Raw genomic sequence first — 23,495 nt, forward strand, 5'->3', positions numbered from 1 at the left:
CACACTAAATGATTAGCAAGTCGCAGTGCACTCAACGAACACACAATCACACTGTAAGGAAAAATAACAACATATTACCTGGTAACTACGCAGACTGAATGTGACATACAAGGACCGCTGCGAAAAATTTTCTAAACACGTTACCTCATAGACCACTCGCAATAGAGTCCTGCACCAAGCACCACTGACATTCTAATTTACCGTACTTTAAGCCTGTTTATGTAAGTAGCAATTTGCTTCATTTCAAACAGTGTATCTTTGCACAAAAAATACACTTTCTAAGTATTATTACATTCTGTTAATGGCTAAAAATACGAGCCCCTGACTGACAATCCATGCTGTGAAAACCGCACATCAACAGCACTTTCCATTTTTGCAATTTTTGCGGTGTTTCACTGTGTATAAATGATCTAGGAGAAATAGTTAGCAGTCATTTAAGACTTCCGCACGTATACGGTTGTCTATAAGAAACCAGCAACGCCAAAAGACAATATCGATTTGTAGAACTACGTGCAGAGCGTTGGTAAATGGTGCAAGGTCTGGTAGTTGACCATGATCGTGAATAACATTGCGTAAGGGAAGGGAAGAAATCCGTTGCAGCACAACTACACTATTAACGACGTTGCCGGGAACAGTATCCACTACAAAATATGTAGGGATAACTATCCACAGAAACCTTACGCGGAACGACCACGTAAAATATACAGCAGGAAAAGCAGATGCCAGACTGCGATTCATAAGAAGAATCTTAAGGAAACACAAATCATACACGAAAGAAATTACTCACAAGGCTCTTGATCGACTGATTCTTGAGTACTGTGCATGAGTTTGGGATCCTTACCAAGTAGGACTGATAGAAGAGATGGAGAACAGCCAACGAAGAGCGGCACGTTTCGTCGCAAGAATGTCTGGTCCGTGCGAGTGCATTACTGAGATATTCAACAATCTCCAGTGGCAGACGATACAAAGAAGGCGTTATCGATCACGGAGAACTTTACTGTTGAAATTTCGAGAGAGCACTCTCCGGGAAGAGTAGAGCAATATATTACTTCCTTCCCCACACATCTCGCAAAATTACATCGATGGGAAAATTCCAGAAATTAGAGCTAATACAGGGGCTTACCGACCATCATACTTACCACGCGTCATTCACGAGTGGAACAGGGAAGGGGGGAATCTGTTAGTTTTAACAGAAGTACCCTTCGCCATCCACTGTTAGGTGGCTTGCCAAGTATGATGTCGAAATAGATGTAGATCTAATCGTAATAAAACACTTAACGGACCTCAATGGTTGGTTGATAAGCAGTGACGCGTCTATTTTGAATCGAGGTAAAGGATTTGTGCTGCCAATGATGATTCCTGTGAAACTGAAAAATACCAGAGGACCGGAAAACAGCGTTTATTCATCCATTACACAAAAGAGGGGCAGAAACAGATGTAATATTCCTCTTCCCACTGAAATGTACAACTCTGATAAAAGCTTTGCGAAGTAGGTTAGCAATTCAAAAGGAGGGCCAGCTAGGAGAACACCAGTTTAGAACAGAAAGACCACGTGTCCAACTGGTGTAATGAACTGTTTCCATTACATTTGTGTCAAGGCGGAACGCCTCGTCTGTTACGTACCAGAAAATATACTTACATTGTACACCCAGCTATAGAATATATCATTGTAAATTAGCATGGCCTTGTTGGAAAGCTCGTCCAGATATACTGCTATGAAATGCTAGTCTGTCATGACGAGTGCACATTCACCTGTCGTCACTGTTACCAATACACTGTTTTCATCTGCGAATGCTACCAATAGATCTAAAAAAACATCTGACATCTCGAGCATACATGTGCCGTTATTTTTATATGTTTATCGTCCAACACACCGATACACTTGGGTAGGTCGCACAGTGCGCAGAAACGGATAAATACTTTATCTCACTGGTCCACAGTCAGTTTATTGCTTCTCACTGAATGATGCCCCTCACATTGTGTAACAAAATATAGAAACATTTTTCAGGCATCCTTTAACTATTCTGGAATTCGTCGTATTCCTGTTTCAATTGTAACGGAAGCTTCCAATAACTTCTTCACCATAGAACATCTACAAGTTGCAAAATACGGAGTGCATCACTGTCTGGATATGGTGTGGACGACATATTTGTCCTTATTCCGTCAGTGGTTATCACACTAGACTCGCATTCGGGAGGACTGCGGTTCAGTCCCGCGTCCGGCCATCCTGATTTAGGTTTTCCGTGATTTCCCTAAATCGCTCCAGGCAAATGCCGGGATGGTTCCTTTGAAAGGGCACGGCCGACTTCCTTCCCTGTCTTTCCCTAATCCGATGAGACCGATGACCTCGCTGTCTGGTCTCTTCCCCCAAACAATCCGTGGCACGACCGTCTTACGCCTGCCTTTGAGGCTGTTGGTCATCATTTTGGGTAGCTGCTGTGAGCTGCTGTTGATGGTATAAGCTGCAGCGACAATTGTTTCTTTATCTGAAGGTACTCAGTTTGAGATCCTCCACTCTGAGCATAAATTTTACTCTGAAGTTGTGGGTTACTTCGAAATATGTTGCCAGGAGTACATCATGCATCAGATTCGTATGGCTGCTAGGTTGCTCTGGATTTAGAAGTTGTCAGTAAAAGAGCTGACTGCTAATAAGAAGCAGATATAATCGATCCCAGTGCTGAGTGTTATATTGACAGACATACTGTCGATACAACAACATCAATTCTTCCACGAAAAGAAAAAAGAAAAAATTGATGGAAGCACATAGTCTAGTTTTGGGCGAAAAGGTGAGTTAGAGCAAAATGAGCCATCTACCTTCTCTGTTAGACAAAGCCATCAGCTTATCCTTTTCTGTTTGGTATTTCATTACAGATTAATCCAGGTGAAGTACCCATTTAATCTTTGTTAATTATTTCGCAGCACTGCAGATTTATGCACGAGTCTCTGTCGCCAGTGAGCAGCACTCAAAAAGTAAAGCCCCTTTCCACAGCTCTGTGAGTGACGACAGGTAATGTCGTACATGTAATTATAACTCGCAGCTTCGCACTTTTGTAACAGATACAGCTGAGGAGGAAGTGATTGCCTTTTATGGAGGAATACTGCTCTAATATGTGAAACCGAATCAGTTAGGAGGCGTCGGGTACGAAATAGAATGTGTAATCCCAAAAGTTGCGGCCTCAATCGGAATTGTCATTAGTACCGCTTCCCACCCAGCTATTACAGGAGCAAGGACACGCAACCGTAGTGAATTATCCATAACGGGTCAGATAGTTTTTCTTTCACCTAGCTGGTACTTCCCGGCAATTCCTCTGCAAGTAGTGTGAACTGTGGATTACGCTGGCAAAGTGTTCATATTAGTAATAACACATTACACGAGCGTTGAGCATATGGCTGTAATGTCATTAAAAAGATTACGCATGCCGTATTCGTAACTAGTGTATGGGCTTCATGAAGCACATTCATCAGTCATGCATAGTCCAGAAATGAGAGCGTATTTTCGAACAGGATTATAAAGCGTATTGGCCAACCCCATCATATTTGATAGAATACATGTTGGTGATGATTAATTAAAATAGTTGTTAGCCGAAGATACCGCATCAAAGAGCAGCGACACCAGCCAAATTTTGGGTGTCATCAACATCTGACTGAGAGTTGGCATCGGCTCTCTACGACATCGTTAATTCTTAGAGGACAAAAAGAATAAATCTGTAAGCATTCACTCTTTATTTCCTAATGCTATTTACGACACTGTAAATAAAGTTCTGAAATGCATAATCTAGTGAATAGAAAATATTAAAGTTCTCATTTGTATGTAGAATAAATCGTTCCACAGGGTTCGCGAGAACCGCAAGTCATAAACGGTACTATAAAATAAAGAGGGAAAACGATATTTTGATACCCTTGAAGTTTGGAAACAAGGATAGGAGTTAAAAATCCCTCTTAAATGTAATCATTCCGAAATTTCACGAGAAACGCAAGTAACCTATTCGTAACTTCAGGTGATAGCATAAGGATCTAAACACCGCTCCTCGGGAGCAATATCCAACTATTGGGCCAAAAATTTAACTCTTTAGATAGCTTAAGAGTAGCAAATACTAGCATCTAAGTTGCAGAATACCTTCATAATTTGCACCACAGGCCATTAAAATTGCTACACCACGAAGATGAACTGCTTTAGACGTGAAATTTAACCGACAGGAAGAATATGCTGTGATATGCAAATGATTAGCTTTTCAGTGCATTCACATAAGGCTGGCGCCGGTGGAGACACCTACAACGTGCTGTCACGACGAAAGTTTCCAACCGCTTTCTCATACACAAACAGCAGCTGTACCTGTACACGCCATCCAAGCTCTGTTTGACTCGATGCCCAGGGGTATCAAGGCCGTTATTACGGCCAGACGTGGTTTTTCTGGGTACTGATTTCTCAGGATCTATGCACACAAATTGCGTGAAAATGTAATCACATGTCAGTTCTAGTATAATATATTTGTCCAATTAACACCCGTTTATCATCTGCATTGCTTCTTGGTGTAGCAACTTTAATAGTCAGTAGTGTAATATACAAACATCTTTCAGTAAAGAGCAGTCCGTGTGTTAATATGCAAGAGCTTTTCGGAAAGTATGAGGCGGTCGGTAGCCAAATAGAAGCCGCAGTGAAAGTCCGGCGAAGCTTTGCACAATTGTGTTGGGAAGTGTTTCTACACTCCTGGAAATGGAAAGAAAAACACATTGACACCGGTGTGTCAGACCCACCATACTTGCTCCGGACACTGCGAGAGGGCTGTACAAGCAATGATCACACGCACGGCACAGCGGACACACCAGGAACCGCGGTGTTGGCCGTCGAATGGCGCTAGCTGCGCAGCATTGGTGCACCACCGCCGTCAGTGTCAGCCAGTTTGCCGTGGCATACGGAGCTCCATCGCAGTCTTTAACACTGGTAGCATGCCGCGACAGCGTGGACGTGAACCGTATGTGCAGTTGACGGACTTTGAGCGAGGGCGTATAGTGGGCATGCGGGAGGCCGGGTGGACGTACCGCCGAATTGCTCAACACGTGGGGCGTGAGGTCTCCACAGTACATCGATGTTGTCGCCAGTGGTCGGCGGAAGGTGCACGTGCCCGTCGACCTGGGACCGGACCGCAGCGACGCACGGATGCACGCCAAGACCGTAGGATCCTACGCAGTGCCGTAGGGGACCGCACCGCCACTTCCCAGCAAATTAGGGACACTGTTGCTCCTGGGGTATCGGCGAGGACCATTCGCAACCGTCTCCATGAAGCTGGGCTACGGTCCCGCACACAGCCCGTCTCCAGTGGTGTCGCGACAGGCGTGAATGGAGGGACGAATGGAGACGTGTCGTCTTCAGCGATGAGAGTCGCTTCTGCCTTGGTGCCAATGATGGTCGTATGCGTGTTTGGCGCCGTGCAGGTGAGCGCCACAATCAGGACTGCATACGACCGAGGCACACAGGGCCAACACCCGGCATCATGGTGTGGGGAGCGATCTCCTACACTGGCCGTACACCACTGGTGATCGTCGAGGGGACACTGAATAGTGCACGGTACATCCAAACCGTCATCGAATCCATCGTTCTACCATTCCTAGACCGGCAAGGGAACTTGCTGTTCCAACAGGACAATGCACGTCCACATGTATCCCGTGCCACCCAACGTGCTCTAGAAGGTGTAAGTCAACTACCCTGGCCAGCAAGATCTCCGGATCTGTCCCCCATTGAGCATGTTTGGGACTGGATGAAGCGTCGTCTCACGCGGTCTGCACGTCCAGCACGAACGCTGGTCCAACTGAGGCGCCAGGTGGAAATGGCATGGCAAGCCGTTCCACAGGACTACATCCAGCATCTCTACGATCGTCTCCATGGGAGAATAGCAGCCTGCATTGCTGCGAAAGGTGGATATACACTGTACTAGTGCCGACATTGTGCATGCTCTGTTGCCTGTGTCTATGTGCCTGTGGTTCTGTCAGTGTGATCATGTGATGTATCTGACCCCAGGAATGTGTCAATAAAGTTTCCCCTTCCTGGGACAATGAATTCACGGTGTTCTTATTTCAATTTCCAGGAGTGTATTATGCCCTTAGACAGCGCCACGTCATTCTTCTCAGTATTGAGAGTATAAAGATGCTAGAAAAATATGTCTTCCGCCAAGTATGGGTGCCTGCCCAGAGATTCAGCCTGATTTCATGCTATTCCACATAACGTAACTTTTATGCATTTTTAGCCGCATACTGAAGAGGCAAAGAGGACGCTCCTGCGGCGTTTGCGATGGGAAGTGTTTGATTAGCCACCATACAAAACGGGCTTGGCTCCCTCTGACTTTCTTCTCTGCTTAAATGACCAACTGGTTATGAAGACAATGTTTTGGCACAGAAAACAAGCATCAGTCCAGCGTAGAAATTGTCGGAAAGCGGAAAGCGCAGGGGGCTGTCTTCTACGACGAGAGTGTTGGAAAGATGGCACAACGCTACGACAAATATCTAAGTCGGAACAGCGACTATGTAGAAAACTTGCTGGAATGGTTTCCATTTCGCGATCAATCATTACATACTTTGCGAATAGCCTTCGTATGTGGAAAAAATTTCGTTTAGAGCCCTCCATATTTGATGCTTCTTTTGCTCATGTGCAGAGCTTCGAACAATACCGACAGATGCCTCACAGGGGCTGAATGCACCCCCCTCCCCCCCACCCCCTTGACAACAGCGCTCGTCAGACCGGATGATCGCCCAACCAAGTGCTAGCCCAATCCGACAGCACATAATTTCGGTGATCTGACGGGAACCGGTGTTACCACTGCGTCAAGGCCGCTGGCACTTCCATCTATTTGGAGCATATAATGGTTTGAAGATAACGTGACCGTATTCCTTGGAGTCAAAACATGACAATAATCACGGAAGAAGTACTGTTACCCACAGGGAACATAATTATGCTCTTACTCACGGCTGGCGTAAGGCCAAGGAGCACGTAAGGCGTACCGCCTCACATCGTGCCTATTGAGATCGTAACAGCAGTAAAGAGACGTGCGGTATGAGTCATGCGCAAGACAGTTGGCGTCAGATGCCCGAGAGTACACATATTTAGTTTCTATGTGATCTGCTAGAGGTCACTAGCTGACATACACTGTTTGAACTGCAGTAAAAGTACTGTCATTTTTATTTGCAGTTCTGTTTGTTTAATATTCTAATTATTTATTGAGTACTATTATAACTGTTCTTAGTTATGAGAGTGAATGACAGTGTGAAGGTGAAATAATTGTGTACAGTTTTTTACTCTGTACCTTGAATGAATTGGTCTCGTGAGGAATATTCGAGAGTGACGTGTGTGCGTTAAGTCATTCACAGTGGAAAATTTGTTATAAACTATTCCGCCAGTTTATGGCACTGTGGAAATGCGATTATAATTACGGTAAAGTAGTTTTGTCAAGGAGGAGTTCATATAGTTGTGGGTTACCGAAATTTATTTTAGTTAATTTATTGTTCAAATACAGTGAGAAATTTTGATTGGTTCTGTGTATATGCGCGGGATTTAGCGGGCTTGATGCTGCTTTCCGACAGGCTGTGATGTTTCTCTGCGAATATTTTGGAAAAGCAGAAATTTGTTGTGTGTAGAACGACGAGTGGAGTCGGGGCTTAGACCTCTTAGTGATCCGACCTATTGATATGTCCTCCCGTGAAAATTATTAACATTGTGATATTTCCGTACCGAAAGTATGAGAAGTGCCTTGAAATGTGGAAGAGAAAAATGATTCAAATGGCTCTGAGCACTATGGGACTTAACATCTGAGGTCATCAGTCCCCTAGAACTTAGAACTACTTAAACCTAACTAACCTAAGGACATCACATACATCCATGCCCGAGGCAGGATTCGAACCTGCGACCATTGCGGTCGCGCGGTTCCACACTGAAGCGTCTAGAACCGCTCGGCCACACCGGCCGGCTGTGGAAGAGAGTTCGATTTAAGGCAAGTCGTGAAATTCAGAACTTTTGGTGACATTTAAAATAACTAAATTCCGCATGGAGTGTTGTTTGCTCGCGAACGTGAACATTTTGTTACGTGAGACTGATTGTAGACACATTTGAGCGAGCTATTCTAAAATAAATGATTCGTTTGTAAACTTTCGGTGAAAGTGAATTAATAGTTACCATAAACTGGATACGATTATGAACGATGTATGCATGTGGACTTCTCAGCCTTCGTACAACTTAGAGTAAGGCTTGGTAGTAACTGGTGTATGCAAGCTTACCGTAATAGAGTGAAATTACACGCACATAAATACTTTCATTGAACTATTCCTTCCACCGATAAAACAGTTTTGGTGAACTTGAGGTTACTAGGTGTACAACTGTTTTTTCCTGTATCTTTTTCCTCTGTGAACCGCATTTGAGTAACTTCACGGAGGTGTGCGTGTGAAAAGAGATTTACCAGAAGATGAATAGCATTTTATATCCACCAGAATCGCACAGCGCCACAGCACGTGATGGAGATTATGCAGGAAAACAGTACACGGAAAACAAATTTTTACTTATATTGTCACCAACATCTAACTCTTAAGAATGAAACAATATTTTCTGAAACAAAAACTATGGGCTTTTATCTACTAAATGACCCAAATAATAGAGGGTGTTTCGCGTAACGTTCAAATGGTTCAAATGGTTCTGAGCACTATGCGACTTAACTGCTGAGGTCATCAGTCGCCTAGAATTTAGAACTACTTAAACCTAACTAACCTAAGACATCACACACATCCATGCCCGAGGCATGATTCGAACCTGCGACCGTAGCGGTCGCTCGGCTCCAGACTGTAGCGCCTAGAACCGCACGGCCACTCTGGCCGGCTTCGCGTAACGTCTGTATCTGATGATTAATGAGAACCAATACCAGGGAGACAGACCCGTATAATCTGGCACGTTCCTCGGAATACGGCAAGTGGTATATCCGTTTTAACTTAACTAGTCATGTAAACAGCGTCCCTGGAAGTAAGTTTGATAAAATCATTTTGTCCGTCAGGAATGGAATCTTTTGCCCCTATTATTCAATCTATACGTGTAAGAAACAATGACGACAGTAAAAGAAAAGTTCAAGAGTGCAATTAAAATTCAGGATGAAAAGATATCGATCATACGAGTCGATTATGACATATCCTCAGTGGAAGTGAAGAAGAATTACAGGACTTGACAGTGTTAACAGTCTACTGAGCACTGAATATTGATTCATCGAAAACCGAGGAAAGACAAAAGTAAAAGAGAAGCAGCACAAATTAGATAAGCGATAAACTTAACGTCAAAATTGGTGATCACAAAGTAGACGAAGCTAAGCAATTCTTCTACGTCGGAAAAAAAAATTAGGTGATAGACGAAGTAAGGAGGACATAAAAGTAGACTAGCAGAGTCGAAGAGGGTATCTGGCAACAAAATGTTACTGGCATCAAACTTAGGCCTTAATTTCACGTCCACTTTTTGATAATTTACGTTAGGAGCGCAGCAGTATATGGCAAAGAACCAAGGAGTGGGGGAAAATCGGACGAGAACCGAAGCGTTTGAATGTGAAGCTATAGAGAGATGCTGAAAATGAAGTGGAGTGGTAAGGAATAATTGTCCTCAGAATCATCGAAGAAAGGCAGAAGGGACAGGATTACAGGGCAAGTCATAAGTCATCGGGGAGTAACTTCTATTGTAATATATGAATCTATAGAGGATAAAAACTGTAGGGAAGACAGGAGATTGGAGTACCTCCAACAAATAATTGAAGATGTAGGGTGAAAATGCTTCCCTTATATGAAGGGTTTGAGACAAGAGAGGAATGTGTGGCTGGCCGCACACGCCAGTCAGAAGACTGATGAAAAACAAAATTAGTTTCCTTAGAATATCATCTCGGTAATCTTTATATGAATGTTCGGCTTCGTCATTAACCGTAGGTGAGCCACCATTTCGACAACATTTATACACAGTAGCTCAGTACTCAATACACACATTCACTACGATGAACGCAGATACTTACGAATATTCATATTGCTATCCTTACTTATAAATCAATCCCTCTTTCTATTCATTGGGCCGGTTTAGGCTATAAATTTGTTCGTCTTCATAAGCCATGATGCTTAAGCGTCGTGGTTAATATGACGGAGGATTTTGTGTAGACTCTCTTCAATGTACACTGGTTTCGCCATACTGCCTAAGCTTTATTGTTTCGTAAGAGGTGTATAGTACATGTCGATCACCTTCCTTCATGGATACTGTCGACTTTCTATAAAATAGTGGAGTACATATCACACATCTATATGGCAGCACATCACGGGAGTTACGTCAATAGATACTAATGACCTCACCTCTATTTCGTAATTGTAACAATAAGATTCAGAAGTGAACAGACGGTTTTTCTCGTACGACTAGTTTAACAATATATTGTGGTACAATTATAAATTTTCTATTATGCAGACTACTACATTATTTTCATTAACGTAACAGAAGTTACCGAGAGGATAACAAGAAACATGTTTGAAAATTATGAAGAAAATCATGCAGACATCACAACGTTAAGAGCTGACAAAGTAAAAAGTGGCAGTTCTTTGGTTTGACAAAAAATTGTTGGTGGGTACGGGGAGCTCTCTAATAACGTCCGTGAGAGAGGAGAGAGCGCGTTTATTTTCTGTTGTTCGCAGTTCTTCCCAACGCTTATCAAGATACAGAAAGAGAAATTAGAAAATTTCAAGAGACACAGGGAGATCGAATCTTTCTTCTCTCAATGGAAAGGAACGCAGAAGCTTGTGATGTCACATAAGAGTGTGGTGTATTCTACAACAGTCTGTATGTGTTCACAGCATACACTCCGACACCTTCTGATTTGTCTCAAATGTGAGTACTCTCATACGGAAAGAACACTGAACTCTTAGGAAAATGCATAGAAAACAGGACGACAAATCTCGTATGGTAAATATTAGACACGAGGTCAACGTTGCAAAAATGCACGGGATTAGACGGAATGTAGAAGAAATACATGTGACTGAAAGCTAATTGCAGTAGCTCCCATAATCACAAAATTTCAAAAGACGTTTTGCTACTGATTTGAATACAGCCTCAATAAGAGGGAGGGTATTATCATTAGTATCATTTTCAGCCTATTTCAGATAAATATGGCGGATGCGTAGAAACTTTGTGAAAGTTAACCATACAGCTACTTACTCGACTCATCGCTTGCTACCAGTTTTTGGAAACTTCGTTTCCGTATTGCTTTTAATAAAATACGTTGCTGACCATAAAAACTGCAGTATCATGGGGGAGAGGGGAGACACGCAACAAACTTTAAACTGGTGTCAATTGTAAAATATGTTGTCTATGCAACTGATGCGTTTCAATGCTACTGCACAAAACATCAAACATATTCTTTAAATGAGTAAAGGTTATACAGCAAGGTTCGAATTCAGAAATCGTATTTTGATGTACATTGTCAGCGAGAAGATCGAGTTATGCTTCGTATAAGAAAGAGAAAAGTCTATAAGATCATACTGCAATTCGACAGCAGCACGATTTCGGGCTGTGGAAAATGCAGTATTGTTCAGCGACAAGGCTGCAGCACAGCAGTTCGAAGTTCGTTGCCTGCGAAAATGGCATTGATGGGTTCAGGTAGGCCAGTTCACCGCCACGCTGAATCTCCTCGGCCCTGTGCGACTAGCGCTCGAGAGGAGACGCTTGTTACCTTCTCGGCCGTACAGTATATACACCCACATTACGGTCATTCAGTTGGGCAGTGGGCTTATTTCCAATAAGACAAGTTTACACATGGACAGAGCGTCAACGTGTGACCTACCATGGATTGTCAGCTCGGTAATCATTGTTGTGGTTTCCCTCGAAGCGGAGTCAGAAAGGGTCACTGACAATGTTTTGCCGAATTTCGGCACTCGACACAAGTATTGCACCCCGTCGTGTTGTCAGGCGAATCCCCGATCTGCGTGTAGCATCGCCACAGACATGTACCCTTGTGTGGAACCTCTGAGGAGAACAAAAGACGCCAGATAGCATTCGTCAACATCATACAGGTCCAGCACCAGGCTCGATGGCTTGTGGTACTTTAGCTTATATAACACTTGGCTGTAGCTGTGCCCTATATTCGAGATTTCCGTGAAATTAACTTTCAACAAGATAACACAAGACCACCAGTTACCCATGCTCTCCTATCTCGATGCAGAGTGTGTCCGACTATTGCCTGGCCAGCATGTTCTCCATCTCTCTCTCACCCAGTGATGACATCTTTCAACAAGATAACGCAAGACCACAAGTTTCTTGTGCTCTCCTAACCTACCTAGACACGGAGCGTGTTCGACTATTACTCGGGCCAGCAATTTCTCCATATCTCTTACCCGAAATCATCCGATCATGGGTTACCGAGGGAATGACCGGCCACCATTTGCCAGCCATTACAAGCGACGGGCTACAGCACAGAGTCAAAGCAACATGCAGTGACTTACATGGATATTTTAGTGATCAGTAGTATAAACTAATCAAAAGTTTCTGGCCATTTATTACTGGACACTAATAAGAGGTGTGTCCACCTTTCGCCTGCGTGACAGAATAAATTCTTGGGTCGCTTTCAGTGAGGTGTATGAATGTTACTGGAGGAATGACAGGCCATTCTTTCTCAAGAACCGACACCACACAAAGGTGGTGGTGATAGACACTAGCGTCAAAAGCGAAGTCGACCATCTAACTCATCACAGAGGTGTTGGATTGAGGACGGGACACTGGGCAGGCCAGTAGACCAGTCCACTTCTTGAATGTCATCGTCCACAAACCATTGCCTCACAGACGCCGCTTTATGAAATGCTGACAGAAACAGTCATAGCCTCCGATTTGTTCCTCTACTGTACGCAGCAGGCAATGTTATAAAATGTCTCCGTTTCTTCCTGCATTTACCGTTTTCATAAGCGCAATAAAGGAACTAAACGTAAACCACGAAAAATGTCCCTTCTACGTACTTCACTGCTGACGCCTAACATGATGGCAGGTAAAGCTCTCTAGGAATCACCAAACACAAACTTTTCTATCGGATTGCATCAGGAAATCACTCGTTTCCAGTCATCCGTTGTCCAGTGGCAACGCTCTTTACACCAGTTCAAGAGTCGCTTAGCGTTGGCGCCAGAAATGGGTGGGTGACTTCCGGTTGACCTATAATCATGAAATACAGCAGAAAGCGTCCGCCCCAGGTAGCTGAGTGGTCAGCGCGACACAATATACATCCTAAGGGACCGGTTCCTATTCCCGGCTGGGTCGGAGATTTTCTCCGTTCAGGGACTGGGTGTTGCGTTGTCCTGATCATCATCATTTCATCCCCGTCGACGCGCAAGTCGCTGAAGTGGCGTCAAATCGGAAGACTTGCACCCGGCGAATGGTCTACCCGACGGTAGGCCCTATCACAAGACATTTACATTTTTTTATAGTAAGAAGCAAAAGCTTTTACACAAAAAATTAAGGAAAAATCCGAAAATTGTTAATTTCCAATTATAACACTTGAAAATATCATTTTGTTCTTTGTTGTCTGTCTGTCTGTCCGTCTGTTTCGACCCCCTCTTTCCAGGAACAGGAAGTGGAAGATGCATTACGTTGAAATTTATGTGAGACACTAGAGCCTACAGTCCATTGGCAGTGTAAAATGTTTAAGCTTCTAAGTAAATGCAATCAAAATATACCGTCCTTTATGTGACATATTTTGAGAATTCCAAACTCAATCATCAAAATCTATATGGCTCAAATGGTTCAAATGGCTCTGAGCACTATGGGACTTAACATCTGAGGTCATCAGTCCCCTAGAACTTAGAACTACTTAAACCTAACTAACCTAAGGACATCACACACAACCATGCCCGAGGCAGGATTCGAACCTGCGACCGTAGCAGCAGCGCGGTTCCGGACTGAAGCGCCTAGAGCCGCACGGCCACCGCGGACGGCTCAAAATCTATAGATGAACCATCTCTACACATTATTAATTATGTACTGAACACAGCGAGCGCAGGTACTACTCGCGCCTGTCCGATGTTTTAAGTGATGGCGTTTAGTTTTTGTGTGCTCCAGTCTTTGTATGGAATTACAGAAATTACTCCGGTAAATTAAGGTTTACCGTGTATGAAACCATTTTCCAAGGCAGGGCATGGTCATGTACCGAGGAACAAATTGAAATCGAGAAAAATTTGTCAGTTCTTTATTTAATAGCAAACAATTACCTTATTACTTTAGAATATAGCAATAATAATCAGTGAAACCAAGTCAAGCAGATTATCAAAAACCAGATACAAGATAAATACATTTTGAAATGGAAGCTATTGGAAATTAACACAAATTTCCATTTTCAAGCGAGATGAAACTGTTGAGAGTATGGCTTACCTTGCCACATATTACACGAATAGTTCTGTAAGTATACAGCGTTTTACACGTCAAAAAAAAATTGTACCCGAAGAATTAACAATACATTCCAAATATTGGGTTAGATAGAGCAGCAGTCAGTCGTAGAATTAAGTTGCTTTAATATATTTATAGTCACAACGCAGATCAGACGACTATAAATGTCATATTAAAGCAACTTCATTCTACGACTGATTGCTGCTCTATCTAACCCAATATAACCACAGTCGTTGCGTGCAGCCACCCCATGGAGGGCAACCTGATGGACATTCCAAATAGCTTTAAGATATTATGCAGCACCTGAATGGGTAGAACGGCATGTATTGCAAATGCTGGCCGGCCAGGTTGGGCGAGCGGTTCTAGGCGCTTCAGTCTGGAACCGCGCGGCCGCTACAGTCGCAGGTTCGAAACCTACCTCGGGCATGGATGTGTGTGATGTCCTTAGGTTAGTTAAGTTTAAGTAGTTCTAAGTTCTAGGGGACTGATGACCTCAGCTGTTAAGTCCCATAGTGCCCAGAGCCATTTGAACCACTTTTTTGCAAATGCTGCTCAAAATACAACGTGTGTCTAACAACAACAAAAACTGTAGAAGCCGTTGCAAATTGCTCATGGCGATATCTAGTGCACATTCTTCCATGTCATTCTGAAATCAGTCACTAAACTGAAGTACAGACCAAAAAGCATCTATAAAAGTATTTGCAACTGCGAATATATACAACCATCAGAATGGAATGACGATAATGAACGTTTGCGCCTTACAGGTACTCGAACCCAGATTTCGCGAGCGAGCCGCCGTCTTACCATTTGGCTGTAAGTTCATGACTCACGCCCGCATCTCGTGGTCGTGCGGTAGCGTTCTCGCTTCCCACGCCCGGGTTCCCGGGTTCGATTCCCGGCGGGGTCAGGGATTTTCTCTGCCTCGTGATGGCTGGGTGTTGTGTGCTGTCCTTAGGTTAGTTAGGTTTAAGTAGTTCTAAGTTCTAGGGGACTTATGACCACAGCAGTTGAGTCCCATAGTGCTCGGAGCCATTTGAACCTTTTTTTTTTCATGACTCACGGTAAAACCCAAACTAGCGTATGTCGCCAACCATGCGTCTATAGCCTTCACTCATACATAAATTATGGATATTCCTGTACGGGGTAGACATTTTAGTTGAAAGTAGCTTGCCCCGTGTCTGCGGACAAACTCAATATGGCAGTGTTTGTACGAAGTACGTTGCAAAGTTCCTTTGGCCAAGCATGCATCCGCGTTCGAGTCGCGGTCCGGTGCATTTTCAATGTCGTCATTGCTTTCTACAGCTAATGGTAGTCCATTATCACAAATGACGTATTTCATAAACGGCTGTAGTCGTCGCAGTGCCCCTTTCTTTGGATATACATGGATGTCCAACGGAACTTCACATCGTAATTCGGAAAAGCACAGGTACTGCAACATCGCAAAAACCATCATTCGTTCCTACATACACTCTCCAATACTGGGCCACATCAACTAGGGAACAACCACATCATCCCCGCGCTTTGGGATCCACAACCCATTTTCCCACGCACGTACTTCAGCTGCCACACGTCACACAGCATGGGCGCAGAATCACTGAGAATTGTACTTCCACCTAATCCTCTATAAATCAATGATCGATACTTACCTTCAACAAGATAATGTTCTGCAAAATCTCTGCTTTTGTTCGGACTGGACTTTTGCCTCTAAATATAAGAGCACTGGTTTTTTTAAACAGATTTTCGTACACCCACATCTTACAAAAGAAAATTAAGCTGAAAGGATACAATGATGACAAACGTAGATCGAACGAGGACAAATATTTTGGCGTTGCGGTAAACAGTACCTTATTATCGACAATTTTCTTCTGCAGCTGAAACCCCTAATTTTCATTAATCGTAGATCATAGACTGAAAACTTAGTGAACTGTATGGAAAGAAACAATAAGTAAAACAAAGATCAGTTACAGTTTCTAAGAATGAACGACTTACTTTAAGGTGCGTAATCGCGGCATTAAGGTCGTCGTCAGTCGTTTGTCCTGTGTTCTTTTGTATGTTATATTTTTAATTACGAAGGGAAAACATGTTTTGCAATCAAAATGGTACTCATGAAAAAATGATTCGTCTGTATTATTCCGGATAAATAATTATTCCCTGAATCAAGAACACATGAGACAGCAGAAGACAAGTATGACGCAAGTTGATGATGCAATCAGGCAAGAAACCAGTGGCAGATAAATACGTCATTCGTTTGTTTGGGTTGTTACTGTTAGCTTTATTTCTTTTGTTTTCAGGCTGAAGACACTGTTTAGCCATCAATAATTATTTTGCTTAGCTATCAACAATCACAAAAAGAACAATTTTTCTCGCCGTAGCAGTGAAGACGTTACGCCAAAGTAACTGAACAACATTTCTTCACTATTATCAAAAAAGCGAAACCATCTTAGTTTCTGCTCACAAAAGTAGTAATCCAATTTTTGTCTACAAAACCGTTTGTAAATAGGTTGGTAAGGACACTACTTTGCGTTAGCGTTCTCGCTTCCCGCGCACGGGTTCCCGGGTTCGATTCCCGGCGGGGTCAGGTACTTTTTCTCTGCCTCGTGATGACTAGGTGTTGTGTGTTCTTCATCATCATTTCATCAACATTGACGCACGCAAGTCGCCGAAGTGGCGTCAACTAAAAAGGACTTGCAATACGGCGGCCGAACTTCCCCGCATTGGGCCTCCCGGCCAACAATGCCACACGCTCGTTTCATTTTTTCAACTACTAAATCGGTGATTTCACCTTCTCTGTAGATATGTGGTCAAAGTTTAAAATTACAGGCTAAAATAAATCTTATCACACATCTAAGAACTTCGTTACCATTTTTAATTCTAAGCCGAGTAATACTTGTAACCCAACCTTTCTCCGTTCGGAGAGGAGTTGTTCTCTGTATTGTCATAACATGGAACAAGAGACAGTTAAGTGATTAATACCTCCAGCGTCCGAATTTGTTATATTTAAGCGATACAAAGGTCAAGGGCTCAGCGTAGCAAGCCAAGTTAAGCGATGTGTGAGGGGCTGAACACGTCCGTTACATTACTTGGTGTAAAATTACCATAAATAGTGCCTTTTTTAATAACGTTACGTGAAAGACTCGAAAGGACTCACAGTTGCTAAACAAGTGTTTGACAGAGAGGAGAGAGAGTTCCCGGACACCAGAGTACTCACTTGTCAGCAGAGCAGGCTTCATCGTCACCTGCCCCGGGTGGTCCTCCAGGAGCAGCTACTGGTAGCGGGTCCGCAGGAACCCACAGAGCCCGGCTGGGTCCAGCCGGCACGGCCGCCGCCGGCGCCGCCGCCGCCTCCCTGACGACAAAACAGGTTACCATGAGAACGGGGAAAACGCGCTTGCTCTGTCTGCGTTCTCTCCACTATACCTCATTCTGCCTGCTCCGGATATCCATCTGTATTTTTGCAGAAGACGTTATTGTTCAGATGGAGGTAACAACTGCTTGTTTTCGACCACGAGGTCGTTCTTATGGTTTTCTTGTAATGCTGAAAAATAAGATAGTAGTCACTGGTATACATGGTAAGATGAAAACGACATTTGTCATTAGAAACTTTTTGACGTAAAGTATCCAAGTTTGCAACAAACAGAACCACGGCAGCAAAGTCCGTAGGCAGTTTTTCAAGCCGATAGAAGAGGCTGTCCATTTTTTTTTTCAAGGTTCGGTGTCTTTTAAGGGGACCAGTAGTGAAAAGGTATACAAAATCGGTTTTTTAATTTTATTCTTAAGAAATTCTTTGTAGTTTTCGGCACAAAAAAGAGTTCACTTCAAAGAAATTGTGCCGAAGAGATTAGGGGAATTTAAAAGTTTTTGCATACATGATGACGCCCTCATGTCACACAGACAGCACTGTTAAAAACAGAATCTAGATATGCATCTGCATCTGAACTCCGCAGTCCAGCTGGCGGCACGTGGTGGAGGATACCCCGTACCAATACTAGACATTTCCTTTGCTGGTTCACTCGCAAACAGAACAGAGGTAAAACGACTGTCTGTATCCCTCAGTATGAGCCCTGATTTCTCGTATATTATATTCGTTCTCCTTAGGCACAATGTATGTCGGAGGAAACATAATAGTTCTGCAGTCAGCTTCAAATGCATGTTCTCTAAATTTTCTCAATAGTGTTCCTCGAAAACAATGTCGCCTTTCCTTCAGGGATTCCCGTGTGAGTTCCCGAAACATCTCCGTAACATATGCGTGTTGTTCCAACCTACCTATACCAAATCTAGCGGCCTGCCTCTGAATTGCTTCTATGTCTTCCCTTAATCCGACCTTGTACAGAAGACAAACACTCGAGCTGTACTCACTTGTCTGTTTTTATGCCTTTTTAGTCTCTAATGTCTTACTGACACAAGATTATTAGAGCATTAACTTTATATTAGAACTCATAAAACACAAATGAAGGTTTTAACGACTGTGTATTGGAACGGATACCAGAAATTCTTCTAGTAGGCTTAAAAATATGTGTGCTGGATGTTCTGCTGTGTTTCAGTGATGGTGCAGTGACAATGTTTAAGGATATGGAACTGATGGGAGAGCCTGGTGGACTAAATATACAAAGAAATTTAATTGTCATTGAAAGCAGGAGACCCTTCGAAGCAGAGAAATCAATGTTGGAATTCATTAAAGAAGCAAGAATTAGAAGAGGGAAAAGGAGTGAGAACAATACCAGAAACGAGATGAATATGGACCTAGGATGCATTAGTGTTATGCAAAGTAGGTAGAAAAACAAGCTTTAACTTTAATCACCCGAAATTGCACGTTTTTGATGATTTGGTGTACAGTGGTTAGAAACTATGAAAGAAAGAGGGCTGAAATTTTGTAGACAGTCTTCAAATATACTTAACTGAAAAGTGGACTACCTTATTCCTTAAATTCGAAAATTTAAGACATATTTAAGGAAAAACTGAGTTAATTACTGAAATTTTTGGACCATAATTTATGACGGCAACATGAATTAAAGCTCTGGTTTAAACATAGTGGTGTAAAGCACTTCTGCAAAAAAATCTAACATTTACTTTGTTTTTATTTCGAGATGTGTGTACCAATGATGTAGATACACTGATAATCCAAAACATTATGACCACCGGCTTAAAATCTTGTTTGTCAGTCTTTAGAACGAAGTACATCACTGATTTCCCGTGTGACGGATCCCACAGTTTATTCGTAGGTTTGTGGAGGTATGTAGCATTGGACGTCTGCGCATAGGTCATGTAATTCTAAATTAATAATATCGAAGAGACCAGGAGTAGGAACATAGAAATGTGAAGCACTGGATGGTAAGGACCAGTAAACGTGCGCAGTACAAAATTAACAGCAAGAAAAATACGAGATAAATAAAGAACTAAAACACTGGCATTAACGTCACGAGAATTATAACCTATTATTTTTGTGCAGTTGCGAGTGTAGAAATACGAGCTAAGCTTTCTGCCGGCTACCGACGCACTTAAAAAATTATTTTATAAATACCGCGCTATCATCATCCTTTCTTTTTCATGCTAAGGTGAAAAATTTTCAAGAGAGACGAGCAGCAACAGCGCTCTCCACATTAAAACAAGGAACATGAGCGAGATGAAAACTCTTTGAATGCGACATCCCCTAAATGGCGGTGTTTAGCGCAATTTTCTATGCTATGGCTCTCCGCAAGGTCTTTCAACAAAGTGTCATCCCCACTTATTGTTTATACTCGAGCTACTTTCTGGCGACAGTGCCACGCCCGCTTTCTTTTCTTGCTTCGCGCCGACGTATTCAGCGCGTGATTCACGCTGACGTCGCGAGGCACCGCGTCTTTGTGGAGTGGCGGCGTTGTTAACAATCCGCGGCAGATACCTGCTACCAGCCGCTCGCTACTCGCTCTCCGGCGCCTGCGTCCTCCATGAAGCAGAGCTTTGCTAGCCGCGCTGGAAACAAGCGACGGCGTGAATGGCGCCGTTCGTTACAGCAAAGCTGAGTCTTTCCGCACCGGGGCACACACACATACACACACACACACACACACACACACACACACACACACACACACACACATTCGGTTCGTCTTTCAGAGGGCCGCCAGTTACTCGGAACTGGGAATCCGCGTGGCAACTCGTAAGCATGACATGAATGCACGTGTGGTTCTGCTGATGAGGTGGGAACTCTCACGTGTCCTCGGCGAGTTTGTCACACGACCGTGGGAGACCATCAGTTGCTTTCTGCGCGACTGTGATGACACCGTTAGGGAATCGCGTTCACGGTGCGTCAGCGATCGTTCTCTGAACATCGCCCGCTCTACATAATTTCGATGCACGTGTGTAAAGGCTCTTCCTGGTACCACGTTCCACTTTACGAGTGCACAGCGATCGTTAGAGACTTTCGTTGTTTTTACTCTCAATACAGTTGTTCATATGCAAACTGTTACACCACCATTATGCACAATCCACGCATGAAATATTGAACACAGAAACATTAAACTCCAATATATCATTCTTTGCTGTAACGTGTGGGTTTCTGTAAACTTTACCCAGTGAAATTTGTGCCTAGTAAGAGTCGAAAGATACTCCCGTTGTTCCATTCCCTGCTGCTGTTGATATCATCCTATACTCATCTGACCAGAAATCCTTGTCTTCTTTCCATTTCACTTAACTAACCCCAAGTATATGTAGATTAAGAATTAGCATTTCCTTCTCAGGTTTTCTAACTATCTTGCTGCGTTCAAACTTCAGACTTTCCAAGCACCGAGTCGTAAAATGTTACCCTTTTCGCTGGTTATTCAATCTTTTTCTTGAGGCTACTTCCGTCCCAGGCAGGCCGGTATTCCGAATGGGCGACTAATTCGGAATCTTTTTACCAACGAAGAGATCATCATGACACATTTTCAGTTAAAGACCACATTTCTTGTGGGTACCAAATTATCTGTCTGTAATGTAGTGGTTTCCAACGCCTTTTGCGTTCTTATGGCGCTGATCATTGCTTATTCTTAAATCTTTTAGGGACAATTTCCCACCCCAAGAGCAAGAAAACGCCTTGAATCTCTGTCCTCTCCTCCACCCTCTTGCAGAAGGCCTTTAGCATAACATGGGTGATTTCTTATGCTGTAGGTCTTAAACCACCATCGCTGATGATTTTTACTCAAAATTTAAGCAATGTTCAGATTCGAACCCGGGACCGAGAACGTTTAGTTTCTAGGTAATGATCACTTAACCACGCTGACAACGAAACGAGATTGCTGCCATTAGTAATAAAATATACGTCGTTAGTTATTAGTTGGCATAGTGTCGGGAGGCATGCAAATTTGTTTAGTTACTGGAGGCCGTCTCAAAATAGCTTTCATATGAAACAAAGCGTCGTCTTTCGTTCATTCCATAGACATACATCAATACGCCACAACAAACAGTCCCTAACTAAATGGATCAATTTCGATTCGATATAGAATACGTAAAGACAATGATATTGCTTCCAAATATATCTTAAAACGCTTGAAGATGTGATGATTTCGATTAATTCCATGCCATCCGTTGTCTTGTCATTAACAAGCAAAATTAACAGAATATAAATACCACTGTGTTAGAGCCGTAGTCATGAAGCAGTCATGGGAGCTGCAAGGCGGAACCACATTATCCTGTACGTGACGAGTTCTTAGTTTACACTGTGTGATCACGACAGCTACATATCTTGCCGGTCGCTAACAGCAATAAATCGTCCATCGCCCCCTGCGAACAGGAGTTCGGATAATTTTGGTCAAATGCCTATCCTCAAACGGTCTACCCTACCGTCCAGCTTCCCTCTTTAATATCAGAGCCTCCCCAAAATAATATCCTGTGCTGTCGATAACGATTGACTGCTACACGTTGCTGAATATTGATACACAATTACGCGTCATCTAATTTAAACCGCCAGCAACATGAAATAATTGAATATGTCATTATTAATGGAAACAACATTTACGTAATGCGCTAACAGAAATTTATTTACACGATCTGAAAATCGTATTGCCTTACATAAAAATTTCAGCGGCGGTGTTTGAGCGAGGGGAGAAAAGCAAATGTTCCTCGAGTGCATTTAAATTATGGAGCGACCTAGTAGCGCATTCTAAGATCATAGCAAACGCAACTAGATGTCTTAACAGTATATATCTAGGCAAATATTATCTTTTCATTACTCAAAGTTAATATAGACTGAAAATGAAATGGAGACAGAGATATTACAACAAATGAAATTCTTCTGTATATAACAGTACTCTTCGACATTTACTGTGTAAACGGAAAAAGTCTGGCAGCCGAGGCGAGAGAGAAAGATCTGGGAACTGCCCGGAAGCTGTTCTGGAATTGGCCTCTTCTCAGTTGTGAATATTCTGTGACCAATTTCGAAGATTACAAACTAGCCTCGGTATATGTTCTGGTGTCCACACTACTGTTAGAAACACACCGCTTCATTAAAACCCCTGTTCGGAACGTTGACCGGCAAGGTAGCAGCAAGACAGGTAGTACCACTTTTTTGTATGATCTGTTGCAATAAAAACAGACTAACAAGGTGCCTTTTCTGGAACTAATAGACAGGATACATCTAGCCTCGCTAACGTAATCTTGAAATATTTGTTTGGAAGCTATTCTGAAGTGATAAAACAAAAACGTCACCTTAAGATGTAGTTCAAGCTCGGAAAAGCTTTTACCTCTTTTCCTTATAACAGACACTCTTTTTCACCGTGAGTATTATTTGCCGTCACACATTTTGGAGTCGATCAAATATAACTGTGAGAGGCCAAAATAAAAATAATAACGGTAAACCATCACACACTACGAATTTGTTTGTTGCTCAAAACACTGTAATTGTTCGTCTACGACGTCTACGAGGGTGGCATATTACGTACAAAGACTCGGCCACAAAAACGCTCATCCTATTCCCCACTCAAGTGGATGAACCGCGCTCACTGTAAAAATATGTTATGTATTTCGATGGAGCGGAAGGAGTGAAAGGAAACTTCATATAGTGATAAGTTGTGTGGTTTACTGCAACTACTACATTATAAAGTGAAATTTCTAAGTAATTGGCAATTCGGACACACTA

General features: G+C 42.9%; 1 protein-coding gene across 1 annotated transcript in view; it reads right to left on the minus strand.

The window, feature by feature from the left end:
- Positions 1-23,495, minus strand: part of LOC126260070 (uncharacterized protein C6orf132 homolog) — a 296,588-nt gene that overhangs the window by 64,592 nt on the left and 208,501 nt on the right. Inside the window, exon 2 of the mRNA XM_049957269.1 lies at positions 17,613-17,750. The gene's annotated coding sequence lies outside the window, so the exon portion shown is untranslated. The remainder of the gene's footprint in view (positions 1-17,612; positions 17,751-23,495) is intronic.

Source organism: Schistocerca nitens, chromosome 5 (assembly GCF_023898315.1).
Source record: "Schistocerca nitens isolate TAMUIC-IGC-003100 chromosome 5, iqSchNite1.1, whole genome shotgun sequence".
In the NCBI taxonomy this organism is placed as follows: Eukaryota; Metazoa; Arthropoda; class Insecta; order Orthoptera; family Acrididae; genus Schistocerca; species Schistocerca nitens.